This window comes from Diabrotica virgifera, chromosome 4 (assembly GCF_917563875.1).
Source record: "Diabrotica virgifera virgifera chromosome 4, PGI_DIABVI_V3a".
NCBI lineage: Eukaryota > Metazoa > Arthropoda > Insecta > Coleoptera > Chrysomelidae > Diabrotica > Diabrotica virgifera.
The window spans coordinates 235,223,905-235,239,984 of NC_065446.1; the positions used below are offsets into that span (position 1 = coordinate 235,223,905).

General features: G+C 31.2%; 1 protein-coding gene across 3 annotated transcripts in view; it reads left to right on the forward strand.

Moving 5' to 3' along the window:
- The window catches only part of LOC114324264 (uncharacterized), a 466,791-nt gene that overhangs the window by 133,416 nt on the left and 317,295 nt on the right, over positions 1 to 16,080 (forward strand). For 2 of the 3 annotated variants that reach the window (XM_050649911.1, XM_050649909.1), the window contains exon 1: positions 15,669 to 15,937. The exons of the other annotated variant lie outside the window; for it this stretch is intronic. The gene's annotated coding sequence lies outside the window, so the exon portion shown is untranslated. Of the gene's footprint in view, positions 1 to 15,668; positions 15,938 to 16,080 lie in introns of those variants that run through there. 3 annotated transcript variants of the gene reach the window in all.

Sequence of the window (16,080 nt, forward strand, 5' to 3'; positions counted from 1 at the left end):
GCTTTTCAGCAAGTTCGCGCCAGCGCTCTTGAGCGTAGTGAGAAACGGTCAACAGCTGTTCTCATTTTCGTTGGTAAATTACTCTGCGATTCAAGAACATATTCCGGTGTGCATCACTTTACGATTCGATAAAGAAGAAAAAATTGAAAATAAAAGATGATAATACTTAAAACGCGTTTTTCTCAAAATTGATTTTTCAAAGGCTGTAGACATTGTAACTCAAATCTACTTGACTAACCCAGCTGGAATTGTGTATATATTTTCTTTAGATATTCCTAGAGGTAACGCTGTCAAGATATTTTTTGTTATATGCTTATTTTTTGTCTAACAATAATAAATGTTCACCCTTTCTGCAAAAGAAATTCGTTGTTTTGAATTCTGAGTAATATCAAAAATTCATAACTTGATAAAACTAAAAAACTCGAAAGTTTACTTCGAAAAACTCATAAGCTAATAAAATATTTTTGAATTTTTTGTTTACCGTGATCCAATGATAAGTTCTGATGTCCACCGCAAAATTCATTGTTTTTTGAGGTGTCTTTCAAAATTTGCCACCGTTGGCTTATTTTTCAATATTCTGCCTTGAATTTTTTCTTGAATAATCTATGAATTGTACTTAATATGCCTATTTTACTTGAAAATAAAATAATTCTACCGTATTTTCAAAAAAAAATATGTTTGAAATATTGATTTCAACCCCTACGCCCCTCCCTTAAGGAAAGCTATGACACGATTTTGACAGGCAACCTATACTACAAATATTTGTGTATCTATGAAATTTAATAAAACAATGTTTAATCCGGCAAGCAGATGGTTACAGTTCGCCTATATTCGGATCCCGTATTACTAGATTTCAGTTAAAAAAAATTATAAAATGGAACTAATTTTGAATATAATTCTTTTCAACAATCACATCTACGTAACAGATTATACAAACAAACTAACAAAAGAGAATACATAAAAAGTAGTCAGAATTTAATACTACCTGGCAACATCATTTCAAAAAATGTTTTTCAACCACAGATTTCTAGTTGCTTTAAGATTGAAAGTAAAATTTCATTTGCAAGCAAGATACATAATAAGGTAAAAAAAGATCATGTTACGAGGATTTTTCCAGATTTTTCAGACCTAATTTTCTTGTTTAATTTTCTGAGGACTATTTCTGAAGTAGAAATCAAAACGTCAAACAATTGTTTTATTTATGAAATGTAATTTGCATTACACCAACAATATTTTTACTTAATCTCATAAACACAATACTAAACAGAAGAGAACACCGCACACTTACCCTTAAAACCCTGAAAATGTTTGGATTATACAGGGTGTCCCGAAAAGATTGGTCATAAATTATACCACACATTGTGGGGTCAAAAATAGTTCGATTGAACCTAACTTACCTTAGTACAAATGTGCTCATAAAAAAAGTTACAGCCCTTTGAAATTACAAAATGAAAATCGATTTTTTTTTCAATATATCGAAAACTATTAGAGATTTGTTATTTAAAATTGACACGTATCATTCTTATGGCAGGAACATCTTAAAACAAAATTATAGTGAAATTTGTCCACACCATAAAAAATTTATGGGGGTTTTGTTCCCTTTAACCCCCCCCCCCCCAAACTTTTGTGCACGTTCCAATTAATTCATTATTGTGGTACCATTAGTTAAACACAACGTTTTTAAAACTGTTTTGCTTTCTAGTATTTTTTCGATAAGCCAGTTTTTATCGAGATGCTTTTTCCTCTTAGTCTTTTTTTCATGTCACCTTTTATCGAGTTGTAGCTTCTTTTTCAAAATAAACGTAATTATGTAAATTAGAAATAAATTTTCAGATTATTAACAGGTCTCTATTAGGTCTGGATCCCGCGTATGAAAAAAAGTTGATTAATAGCAAGCTGAAAATTTGTTAATAGCTTAAGGGTGTCTAGTCGGATAAACTTTGATATATGGGAACACTGGAACAGGGGCAGTTTTAATTGTGGAACAGGTTAAAATTTGGAACGGTCAGACCACGAAAACGGCACATTTATTTTGTCCGACAGAATAGACTTAAACTCTGCGAACAGAGATTAAACGCTCATCGCAAAAATCAGACTGCTATTTATCACCTGTCATAATTCCTAGAATTTGACATATTCTACATGTTCCACTCATTAAATCGCCCATTTGGTGATAAATAGCAGTCTGATTTTTGCATGAGAGTTTAATCTCTGTTCAGAGGGTTTAAGTCTGTTCTGTCGGACAAAATACATATGCCGTTTTCGTGGTGTGACCGTTCCAAATTTTTAACCTGTTCCACAATTAAAACTTGCCCTGTTCCAGTGTTCCCATATAGCAAAGTTTGTCCGACTAGACATCCTTAAGTTATTAACAAATTTTCAGCTTGCTATTAATCAACTTTTTTTTCATACGCGGGATCCAGACCTCTATAATCGTACTGAACCATATACAAATATGTGGTGGATTCGAAAAATATTCAAAATATCTCGATAAACACTGGCTTTTAGAGAAAGTACTAAGAAGCAAAAAAGTTTTAAAAATATTATGTTTAACTATGGTAACACAATAAATTTAACTGGAACGTACATAAAAGTTTGGGGGGGTTTAAGGGAACAAAACCCCCATAACATTTTTATGGAGTGCACAAATTTCACTATAATTTTTTTAAGATGTTCTTGCTACAATAATGCCACATGTCCGTTTTTAATAAAAAATCTCTAATAGTTTTCGATATATGGGAAAAAATTGATTTCCATTTTGTAAGCTCAAAGGGCTGTAACCTTTTTTATGTGCACATTTGTACTAAGGTAAATTAGGATAAATCAACCTATTTTTGATCCCAGAATCTGTGGTATGATTTATGACCAATCTTTTTGGGACGCCCTGTATAAGTACATATGTCTCCATCTTGCTAACATAGTTACTCCTTTTTATTTAAACCAAAATTAATACCAAAACATAGTCTGTGAGTTATTTAGTTAGTAATTGTCAGACTTTATGTACAAATGTTACTCGATCAGTGACCTGTCGTCAATTAGTAGTGATCCATTGGACACTACGATAAAAATCAGCATCAATCATATACCGCATTGTGGTATTTTGCATAATTTATTAGACACGTATATTTACTGTCGTTTGCAGCAAGCAATTAAATTTTAACTTATACCCTTCGTTCATTGATGTATATTGCATAGTTGACTATAGATTTTCATAGTCGCATCAGATAAATATTTGGTTAAAACCGAAGGGGCCAAAGTAAACTTTGGACTCTATTCGCTCCGTGAATGACTGACGCGACACCTAGCGTAGTTACCTGAAATTTTTGGCGAACACAATTTGACGTTAAACATATTATGATACACATATGAAATATTTGACGTTAATGTAATATTTATATTTACAATTTTTAATAAAATTTATTATATAAACAATGTTCGAATATAAAATAAACGTCAAATTAAAAAAAAAACGGATATTTTCAAGTTTTCTGAAGAAAATATTTTAAGGGTTTTTCTTCACGTTTTCGTTGTAGTTTAGATGTCGGTGTGAACATTACTAAGTGTATGTAAATTAAGTGCGAATTATTAAAAGGTTCCAAAAGATCGTATGATCGCCATATAAAATTTATATAATTTGGCAGGATCGCCAAGTAAATTGAGGACTGTGGTAGTAAGGTTCTGTTCTATGCTAAGCAGGTTACGTTCACTACGGAGACCATCGCATGGTATCCTAATCTAGAGCATAATATCCTACTCTTCATATTCGTGAATTCTGGCATTCAAAATAATTCAATTATTTTACATAGCGATCGATAATATAGTTTCGATCGCCAGGTAAAATAAATACATTATTTTATATGCGAGAATTCGCGAATATGAAGAGTAGGATACTATGCTCTAGGTTAGGATACCATGCGATGTTCTCCGTAGTGAACGTAAACTTAGGTTGAATGAAGCATCTTCACCGGTCGAAACCTCAGTTTATTCTGATCTCTAGTATTTTTATTTTCAAATACCAATCAGACACGGAGCTGCTTTTTCAGTACCGGAGCCTCAAGAATTGGCATACTTTATATTATAAAAAAATAGTAATATAATTACTTATTCGATATTACCACAGAAACTTGACCCAGTTCAATATTAAATAATATTTGATATTATTTTACATTAATAATTAATCTTTATAATAAATATAAAAATCTTAATAATTTCTCTCTTTACACCACATACAGTTGAGTCCGCGAGTCTTTACCCGTGCGTCATCACTTAAAGCATACGAAATAAGTCGGAAATTTATTTCACGCAACAACAACTGACAGAAAGTGGCTACTGTTCCGATTACGGGTTTTATTATAAAATTTGACGTTATCAAACATATAGAATGTCAAATGTAAGTTTTGCTTCAAAATTTTTGCGCAGAATTACAGCTACATTTGAAGTAGCTTAATAAATTCTTTTATTATTATTGATTAATAAATAAATAAACAATTTATAAAAAAATCCAATAACATATTTTATTTTTGTTATTTTATTCACTTTGACGGAAATCTAAACACAGTCATTTCTTTACTGTGTGAATGACGTTAGCTTTGTATGTTTTAAATATTAATTGCCTAAATATAATTATTTACCTTAAAATTTCAAAGCCCAATATAAAATTAGTTGTGAAAACAACTGTTTGTGTAATATAAAGAAATTTCAAAACGCAAAAATTCGACAAAAACCGCAAAAAGTTCAACTGACTGACAGCCACAAAATTAAACAAATCAGAAACGTCAAACAAATTCTGCTTAAAATATGAAAACATACCGAATCGTCTTTTTTGTACCTATCTCTTTTCAATGCACTGAGTCTAGATTCTAGATGGTTCATAAAAATAACATGTGTTGTTACTTAATAACAAACGGCAGCTGGTTTGTCATGAGTTTCATGCATGGAAGAGAATGATGCTAGATAAAAAGTATGTGTTTTATCTCGCCAGGTATTAATGACGCACGGGTAAAGACTCGCGGACTTAACTGTATATTTGGTTCTTCCTTAACCACTGACATGCTGTATGCCATACCGTGCCAAAAATATATTTTGCTGTAAAACGTATTTTATAAGAGATTCCTGGAACACCGTCTGGGTAACTTTAAGTTGTGTGTAATTGTACCTTCTGTCAACTGCTGTATTTTAAGTATGGTTTGGTCTTTGAGCTACGCTGAAGAAAAGTTTTCTTGCGGTATCACGTATCACATGTCAGTGTTTACGTTTCCATGGTTAAAAGCAGTCCAGTGTATTCTTTCACTATTAGTGTGGCAGCAAGTTCATCCAGTTGTTCTATCTAACGGCTACCAACATTATTTTACTATTATTATTTACCAGTACTCTAACACTGTTACTAATAAAACACTCGTATTCTAAAGTTATTCCGTATTTATATCTAGAATAGTTATCCTAAGTATAAGGAATAGTACGAAAATAATTCGTTATTAATAAACTGGGTATAAGTTAGATATAAGTATTTTCACTTTATTTCGAAATAATAGTTTGGCAACGTTGCAATCTTCTGCACAAATACATATAGACCAGGGCACATCTGTAAAAATATTAGTACATTTGGATGTTGAGAGGTGACTCAAATTTTCTTGCAGAAATTGCTTGAAAATAACTCAAATAATAATATTTGAGTTATCCTCCCTCTCAAAAAGGTCCGGAACATTGTTTAAATAATCAAAATGTCAAAAAATAAAGGAAAAATTCGACTATTTTCTTCGTTTTTTGATAATAACTTTAAAAGTATTCATTTTCGAGAAAAGTTGTACTGACATAAAAGTTGCATAATTAAATTTCCTCCAATATAAAATTGGTTAAAAATTTAAAAACTAGTCACCCTTGTTGCAAAATAGCAATAATTGCGAAAAAACCATACAAAAACTAGTATTCGTATTTTACGTTTTTCAACCATTTATGCTACACTAAAGCAAATCAAAGAAATATGAAACGTAAATTACGTTTCATGGAAATAAAACACTGCTAAACAAATAAACGTCCGGCCTTTTATGAAACTTTCCGTAAATAAAAATGTGTTATGAGCATGAATCACACTCGTTTCATTGGTAGGCGGACTTCAAGATTTGTTTAGCCGTGTTTAATTTTCATGAAACCTGTTTTACAGTTCATGTTTCATGTTTTTCGTTTCATGTTTCGTTGGTGTGCCGCTTGGCTTAGGACGTTCATATTTCACCCAGAAAAACCTTATGATACATTACAACAATACTGTAAATTTCATTAAGATCATCTCAATAGATTTTGCAAAATAAATTTTGCAATCCAGCTTTCGCAAGAAAAATTCATTTTTTCAAAATGTTACAGGACTGAAAATATAGCAGATAGCAAGTTAAATTTTTTTTTGCTTATAGAAATGTACCGTACCTTTCATTTGCAATTTGCAAAATTAAAATTGATTAACTACCACGGCGTCAGGAATTTTTTTAAATAAACATTAATTATTGGTGCTACGCGCAGGACAGCGGATAGTTTGCTCTGATTGGGCATTCCAATGACCTTATATGATAATGATTGATACATTTTAATTTTTATTACATTTCGATATAAATAAATAAATTTATTTATTGCAAAATAAAAACACATACTCCATCCTTTGAAATAACACTTTTTTAGCAAAAACTTTCTTGGTTCATATATTTTAACTTAGAGAATAAAAGTTTATTATTTTTGAACATATGCAATTGTTTAAACAAGATTTCACAAACAATAATAAAATTGGTTTGATTTTTGTGGAATTAAAATATTAAAATACAACAAAATATAGAATAAAAAAATAATATATTAGATAAAGATTGGAAGAAATTTTGGTGGAAATCAACTTGTGTCAATCGAACACCGCTGTCCTGCGCGCAGCACCAAAAATTAATGTTAATTTAAAAAATTTTCTGACGCCGTGGTAATTAATCGATTTTAATTTTGCAAATTGCAAAGGAAAGGTGCAGTACACTTCTATAAGCAAAAAAAATTCAACCTGATATCTGCTTTATTTTCAGTCCTGCAACATTTAAAAATAATGAATTTTTTTTGCGAAAGCTGGATTGCAAAATTTATTTTGTAAAATCTATTAAACTGATTTTAATGAAATTTACAAAGTTATTTTAATATATCATAAAGTTTTTCTGGGTAAAACATGAAGGTCCTAAGTGTAGCATAAATGGTTGAAAAACGTATAATGCGAATACTTGTTTTTGCATGGTTTTTTTCGCAATTATTGCTATTTTGCAACAAGGGTGACTATTTTTTAAATTTTCAACCAGTTCTGTATTGTATGAAATTGAATTATGCAACTTTTATTTTAGTACAAATTTTCTCAGGAATAAATATTTTTAAAGTTATAATAAAAAAATCAATAAAAAAATCGAATTTTCCTTCATATTTCGACATTTTGATTATTTAAACAATGTTCCGGACCATTCTGAGAGGGAGGATAAAGCAAATATTATTATTTGAGGTATTTTCTAGCAATTTCTGCAAAAAAATTTGAGTCACCTCTCAACGTCCATCTCAAAACAGATGCGCCCTGGACTAATAGAACAGCGATATATTGTGTAAAATGTAAAATATGTCAATTTTATTAGATTTCTCTCTGTAACTGACAAACCAAATTAACCTAGGTGAAAAGTTTTCGGAATGATAAAAATGAGTTTTTATTGATTTTTTTTAATACGTTTAAAACACCAGTATTCTTCTTCCATATTATGGTTTCCACAGAATTGCTGTATCATTGATACTTTCTGAAAAATAACATTGCAAAAAAAAAGTTCCTAGGGGTAAACAAATTGAATAAAATTTAAACTAATTGACGAATCATCTTGAAATTTTTCGTGCATTATATGGACAGTTTGACTCAACTTTCCATGCAATACCAAATTCAAATAAGTAAATCACCTATTTATTTTTCTAAAAACCTTACACCATCTTTAGAAAACCGATATTTAATTCTGAATTCCTTATCGATGTATTGTGAAAAGGGATTTATTCTACCTTTGAAAAGTTTCCTTTTTCGTGTATATTGTATCATGTTAATTAAATTATCAACTTTTTCGACAGCCGCAAGCAACATCCCTTAAACAATTTTTTTTATATAATTAATCACAAAACAAATCAAAAGATAATATTATTAATATATTAATAAAAAAGATAAATAGTATATTATACAACAAGAGAAAAAAAAGACATATTTCTCAAGAGCGCAGAAGTTTGTTGGCACGAGCTGAGGTACGAGGCGAGTGCCGCAAATCAAGCGAGGGAGAAATATGTCGTTTTCTCACGTGTTGTACACTGTACTTTTTCTATGGATGCGTTTTTGTCAAGAGTTCAATCTGCAAAATTAAATAATTTAGGTGCTTTTATGTAGATTATATGCCAAAATTGAAATAAAATGCATATTATACACATATGTAGGTATTTAATATCCTTAATATTTATATACTTTTATTTATTTGAAATTATAGTTACCAGCTATATTTGAACAGTTTTGAAAGGTAATTCCTGGTAAGTTTTGATTTGACACATATTATTTGACAAAAATGTTTGTGTTTGTATTGTGCATGTTACCATGGAAACCGCGATTCCACGTATGGAACCCGTGAGAAAAAATATTTCTCACTGCAATGCCGACTTTTCTCACAGCCTGAGAAATTGTTCGTTTTGAATGTATGTAAGTAGTGAGAGAAGTTGCACATTGTATAGCATCCATAGAAAAAGTATATTTTTGCCTCTGATGATATTGACAGTCATAAAATAGTCATATAGAGGTTATACCCGACTTAATAGTGGAGTCACTGAAGGTTTTCACCTCCGATTTCGTTGAACCTTCATCGATGTTCATGAAAAATGGTGAGTAGTTAGAAGATACTTCAAGGAACAAAGGTGACATGATGCCAACTTGCGCTTTTACCCTGAGGGTGGATGCCACCCCTTCTCGGGGGTGAAATTTTTTTTAATAAAAAAAACCAGAAGTCGATAGAGGGGCAACTTCTAAGCAAAATTTGTTATATAAAGTTATTAACATAAATCAATACTTTTTGAGTTATTAAATATCAAAAATTTTATTTTTTCTTAAAAAAATGCGTGTTTTAAAGCAGTTTTTCACGTATTACCCAAAAACTATAAGCTTTTGTAAAAAAACTGTTATTACCAAAATTAAAGATAATAACAAATTTAATACACTCCCCACTTAAAGAACTAAACTAATGTTATTTCAAAGTGAGTTGTGGGTAATTAAATGTATATTTTTTTCGACGAGTACCCAAATCTAAGTATTCAAGCTTACATAACGGAAAAACGATGCATTTTATAGAATATACTTGTTAAGCACTTGTCAAAGTACTTTGAAGTACCTATCAAATGAGCTCCAGTAGAAGTTAATAGCATTAAAATTAAGCAAGTTATGATGAAAATAAGAGAACCCTTTCGATTTTTTTAGGAAAAAGTGAAAAATTAAACATACGCCATTTCCACAACAATTAAAATTTGTAATTATCCTCACAAAAATTTCTTTAGGTTAACATAGTTAATGATTTCAACAATTTTCACCGGTTTAGAATACATATTTTTGAAAAAAAGAAGGTACAATTTAAAAAAATCAGAATTTTTAAATTATCGTAATTTTCATTTTCTTCTGATAATAACTCCAAAAATACTCAATAGACATAAAAAATGATAAACTAAATTAGTTTTTCTGTTCCAAATATTTTACCCATTTTACTATTTCCGTAGAGTAAGAAATAACCGAGAGAGAGAGACGTTTAAAATTTCAATTTTGCTGCCAGAACCAAGTAACCGGGGCCATTTAAACTTTTATTGTTAAAAAAGTGAGAAGTTTAAAAGACTAATTTGACATTTTTTGATAGCACTTGGAATCAGCTTTTAATTAGTTTTTAGGTGAACTGGATATCTTAAAAATTAACGGAGTTATTTACAAAAAAACAAACTTTTTTGGAAAATTTTTTAAAAGATACAATTTGAAACATTTTTGGTGCATAAATTTTAATGCTATCAACTTGTTCGAGGGCTTAATTGATAGATATTTCTATGCACTTTGACAAATATTTAATAAGTTTATGTTATAAAATGCATCACTTTGCCGGTATTTAAGCTTGAATACTTAGATTTGGGTATTCGACGAAAGAAATATACATTCAATTACCTATAACTTACTTTTAGTTGACATAGAAAGATTTTTCTAGTAAGGAGTTTATTTGAGTTTTTATTAGCCTCAATTTTGATAACAATAATAACTTTTTTGTAAAAACTTATTAGTTTTTGAATTATTTATGAAAAATCGGTTAAAAACATGCATTTTTCTCTTCTTCTTCTTCTTGTGCCACTCCTATCGGAGATTGGAAATCATCAAGGCTACCCTGACTTTGTTTACAGCTGACCTAAAAAGTTCATTAGTGGTGCAGCCAAACCACTCTCTCAAATTCCGCATCCACGACATTCTTCTACGGCCTGGATTCCGTTTTCCTTCTATTTTTCCTTGCATTATATTTTGAAGTAATGCGTATTTATGACCTCTCATCAGGTGACCCAAATACTCGAGTTTTCTTCGTTTTATCGTTAATAAAATTTCTGGGTCTCTTCCTATCCTTCGTATTACTTCAAGATTTGTGATTCTTTCAACCCAACTTATCTTCAGCATTCGACGGTAGCACCACATCTCGAAACTTTCAATATTTTTTATGTTGTTCTGTTTGAGAGTCCAGGCCTCTACACCGTATAATAGCGTGTTAAATACGTAGCCACTTAGCATTCTTAATCGTAGAGGGATGCTTATATCTCTGTTGCAGAAGAATTTTCTCATCTTTATGAAGGTGGCCCTGGCAATTTCGATACGTCTTTTTATTTCATTGTTTTGGTCTCCAGTTTCGTTTATTAAAGTTCCCAAGTATTTATAACTTGATACTTTTTTAATTTGAATGCCGTTTATGCTAATATGTGCTGGTTGTGTCATGATTTTACTGAAGACCATATACTTGGTTTTTTTGATATTAATGTTTATGCCATAATTGTTGCAAGCAATATTTATGTTTGTAAGTAATCGTTGTAATTCTTCTACTGTTCTTGCAACTAGTACAGTGTCGTCTGCGTATCGAATATTATTTACAACCTCTCCATTGATTACGATTCCTTCATTTGCTTGCAAAAGGGCTTCCTGACAGATGCTTTCACTATATACATTAAATAGCAGTGGTGACAAAATGCATCCCTGTCTTACTCCTCTACGTATTTCTATTGCTTTTGATATCTCGTTTTCTATTTTGATGTTAGCTTTCTGATTCCAATATAAGTTGAGAATTATTCGCAGATCTTTATTATCTATGTCTTTTCTTTCAAGAATGTCTCTTAGCCTATCGTGGCGTACTCTGTCAAACGCTTTTTCAAAATCGATAAAACATGCATGTACTTCTTGATTAACGTCTAGGCATCTTTGTGTAAGAACATTCAAACCGAAGAGAGCTTCTCGAGTACCTAGTCCTTTTCTGAACCCCATCTGTGTATTACTAATATCTGACTCCAACTTTTGATAAACTCGGTTGTGGATGATTTTTAGAAATATCTTTAGTAGATGGCTCATTAAAGATATTGTTCGATGTTCTGAACATTCTTTTGCATTGGATTTCTTTGGCAGTGTAACGAATGTAGACAGCAGCCACTCTTGAGGTATAATACCAGTATTGTATACTGTGTTAAATAAGTGCAATATTATACCTATTGATTCATCATTCAAGAGCTTTAGTAATTCAGTAGGAACCTCATCGGGTCCATTTGCCTTTCCAGTTTTGGAATTTCTAAGTGCCATTTTTCTCACGAAAAGTTAAAATCTTTGATCTTTAATAACTCAAAAAGTTTTGATTTATTTTAGTAACTTTATATAACAAATTTTGCTTATAATTTGTCCCTATACCGAATTGTGGGATTATTTTTAATAAAATAATTTTCACCCACAAGGAGGGGTGGCATCCACCCCCAGGGTAAAAGCGCAAATTGGCACCATGTCACCTTTGTTCCTTGAGATATCTTCTAACCACTCACCAATTTTCATGCAAATCCATGGAGGTTCAACCAAATCGGAGGTAATAGCTCATATCCACCTACAGTGACTGCACTATAAACAAGGGTGTGGTTCGGTATAAACTTGGACTAAATTCTTATACCACGTATAACATGTATCTAAGTTATTCCATGTTTATTGGTAGTAATTTTGCCTATATCTGATTTTTTATTCTCAATATAACTTTTATACTTGGTTTATTAGTAACAGTGTTAGTTCTTTTGTGATTCAGCTTTTATTTTTTAATATTATGCATGCGTTCATAATTTTCTTGAAAAAATAAAGTTTATTTTATTTGGAGTAGTGTGAAAAATCATCTATTCTACACCAGTGTGAAAAATCATTGCGTGGTTGATGTAAAAAATAAATGCGGTGATATAAGACAAGTTCATAGACAACATGACATGACAATAATAGGCAGCGGTATGATCTACCGCATGTTCTACCACCTACGATCTACCGCCTACGTTCTGAAACATCCACGTTAGTAGTTAAGGGTTAAATATGCGAATTTTGGTCCAAATCACTGAGACCTAGCTTATATCCCAAGAGTTATAGCTCATCCCGTATATAAATAGACAGTACCATATATGTTTTCAATAACGACTAAAAGATTTAATAACGAGACTTGAAAAAGTATCCGGTGCTGATGATTCATAAAGTTTTGTTATGATTTGTTTTGAGAGTTCTGAAATATTAATGGTAATAGAAGAATCTTTCTTTATGTTCTTGCTCCGGTGAACGCGGTTCGTAATAAATTGCATTTTTGGCGAATTTTTACCGTAAATTTTGGAGAATGGCCCTTCATAGAATGACTGAGTGTCTCTAGACTTAACTGAAGTAGGTAAAGGTCATTTTTGCTTTGTTCTAGTTCAGACGTTAACACAAATCTACAACATTTTAGAGAAAAAGTCGCATTTTTAATTAAAATATTTTATTTCTGACAGTATGACTTCCAGCTCGGAAATTCGCTCAGAAATACAAACTAAACAAAGTACTTTGTTTTTGAAACTAGGTTATTTGGGTACTTACATGAAATCTACTTTGACCCGGCACCTGCCACGTGGCTTTGCAAGGCGTCAACTGCCACGTGGGGTGCTCACAGCACCCCTTAAAAATTTTCTGTGATCTACTTGTTTGTAAACAAAATAATGTGTTGAGTTATACAAAAATATAAAAAAACATGTTTTATTAACTTATTAGCTACTAATATATTATAAAAGTTAAAAAATAAAATTAAAAAGGTGTTAGAAGCAAATTAGTAAGTACCAACCAACGAACTGTCAACACTGATGGAATCGCCATGAAGCACATTTAGTGGCGCCAAGATGAGATAGAAGATAATCAGGTAAAGGAGGGAAGATAATCGCCATCTTTCGTAAACAAACAGTGCTAGTGTCAGGTACGTTGTAGCAAATTTTACCTGACAAATTCTCTGTCTCTCTCATGTCTCTCTAGAACCTCTCTCTTGTATGTTGGCGCCTATCTCGCTTCACTGTTGGAATGGGGCGGGGCCATTCCATCAGTGTTGACAGTTCGTTGGTACCAACCCATAATAAATGAAGTGAAGTAAAATATCCAAAAAAGATAAGATTTATTGAGTATAGAGACTATATTAATAATTTAAATCAGTTGCTACAATAAAAAATGTAAATCTGACCTGTTTATCGAAAACCGAAAAAAAATTAAACCTTAAACTGCCAGATGATGACACCCCTATTCGACTTTAGAGCTACAAGTTCAGAATGACATAGCCCATTTAGCAAAAGTGTAGCCTATAAAAAAACGAAAAAATGGTGTGCCAGTAAAGTCTACAAATTGAGTAGAAGCAAAGTTGTAGCTCATGAAAAATACGTTCTTATTCGTCTAATTCCAAATCAAATAATTCAACGCGAAATCACCGAAGAAAGAAGCGTTTTTCGGGAAAACCTTATTAACATTTTTAAAGTATCGAAAAAGAGCTTATTATTTGTTTTTTACAAAAGTTTACAGCATCAAAAATAAAAGAGTTACACTGAAAAAAAAGTTGGCCCCTTTTTTTTTGGAAAAAAAATCGTGAAAACCTATTTAGCACCCTAAATGAAATTAATCGTTTGGCTTTACCATCTATTTTAACTGTATGTGTATTGTTTATATGATCTGTAAGTTTGATTGGTTTGAAGTGCTTATTTTAGAAAATATTATAAATAAATAAATTTTATATAATAAAAAGAAATTTCTAAAAATTTTTGAAAAATTTAATTTTTTCAAAATAACTTAAAAAGTATTAGTGATAAGAAAAATCTTAAAGAGTAAAAAAAATGTAGGTTTTGCTATTATAAATATGCTAGTTTATTTTGTTTCTGCGTAAGACAAAAATTGGTTAAGATATAGCTGTTCAAAATTTGCATACACTCGTGATTAGTGTACATTAGAACCCATTCAAGCTTTCTCAATTATAACCCTTTCAAAAATAAACACCTTAAACCTGTGAGACTGACAGATCATATAAAAAGTAGATAGGTAAGTAAATTATTTGTAAAGTGGTAGCGATTAATTTCATTTGGGGAGCTAAACACGGCGAGATTTTCATGATTTTTTACAAAAAAAAAGAGGGCCAACTTTATTTTGAGCGTAAATTGGTTTTTTTTTTAATGCTAAAACTTTTGTTAACAACTAAACCAAAGATTTTTATAAACACTTTAAAAAAAAAGTTCAAATGGGTTTTTCCCGAAAAGTGCTTAATTTTTCGGTGATTTCACCTTGAAATATTCGATTTGGAATTAGACGAATAAGAACGTATTTTTCATGAGCTACAACTTTGTTTTTATTTGATTGATAGACTTTACTGATACACCATTTTTTTGGGTTTTTTATAAGCTACACTTTTGCTAAGGATATTTTTTTCGATAAGATATTTACTTCTTGGGTTATTTGCGAAAAACCATCTGAAAACGTAGTTTTTTTGTCGAAAAATCAACATTTTCAATGGCAAATAACTCGAAAAATATTGACTTACGTAAAAAACGCTATAGAACAAAAGTTGCTTAAAATCAGTCAATTTATCCATTTCCTGTCTTATCTTGAACGTATGTTTTTTCACCTCCGAGAAGGGGTGACTGTCACCCCCCAAGTAAAAGCAACCAACGGCACAATTTCAACTTTGAAGTGGAGGGTAAGTAGAACCTAAATCCAAATTTTCATGCAATTCGAAGTTGCCCCTGAAAATTACACGGTATCAACAAATTTCCCGTTCATTTACTGGGCTATAAATAACAACTTCAAATGCAAACAGATATATGCTGTGTATGTATTATTATAGAAAGCTACTATGACGCACAGCACGGTTAACAAACTTGAAATATCAATATTTGATGAAAATGTATTAAGAGGTGCTGCTAGCACCCCACGTGGCAGGTGCCGGGTTAATTTAAATATCCTTGCCAAAAAACTAGTTACAGTATACAATATGTCGTACACTCAATCTACAAATGGCTTTTTTATGGAAAGGAGGCCGTAGTGGGTAGTGTGCCGGCCTAAAATAGCGCTGTTATATTTTTTAGTCATAATATGATATAGGGTAGAATACCCAGTGATTGGCCATATTTAATATTTGTGTTAGTCATTGGCCCCCATTAAAAAACTTTTAAAAACAAGGCACCACTGTACAACTAATACTAAATACCAGTATCAAATTCGTCTTCCAACATTCAAGGCCACTTCCATAAAATTTCGTTGTTAAACAGTCTGCCATTTGCGTGCTACAACTCGTTGTTAACAGGTCTCTCAGTCATGTGTAGTATTAGTTAGATTTCTAAAGTATTTGCTAAGGGCGACTACATTTTGGTAAGTGTTTGTGCAGTTTATTTTCTTTAAAACCCTGATTTTCTTACTTTGATTGTGTTAGTTACGTAATTGGTGGCTAATTAAATAATTTTTTTATGTTATAACTAGTAAATTTAAGAAAATAAATGACGGCCAATCTCTAG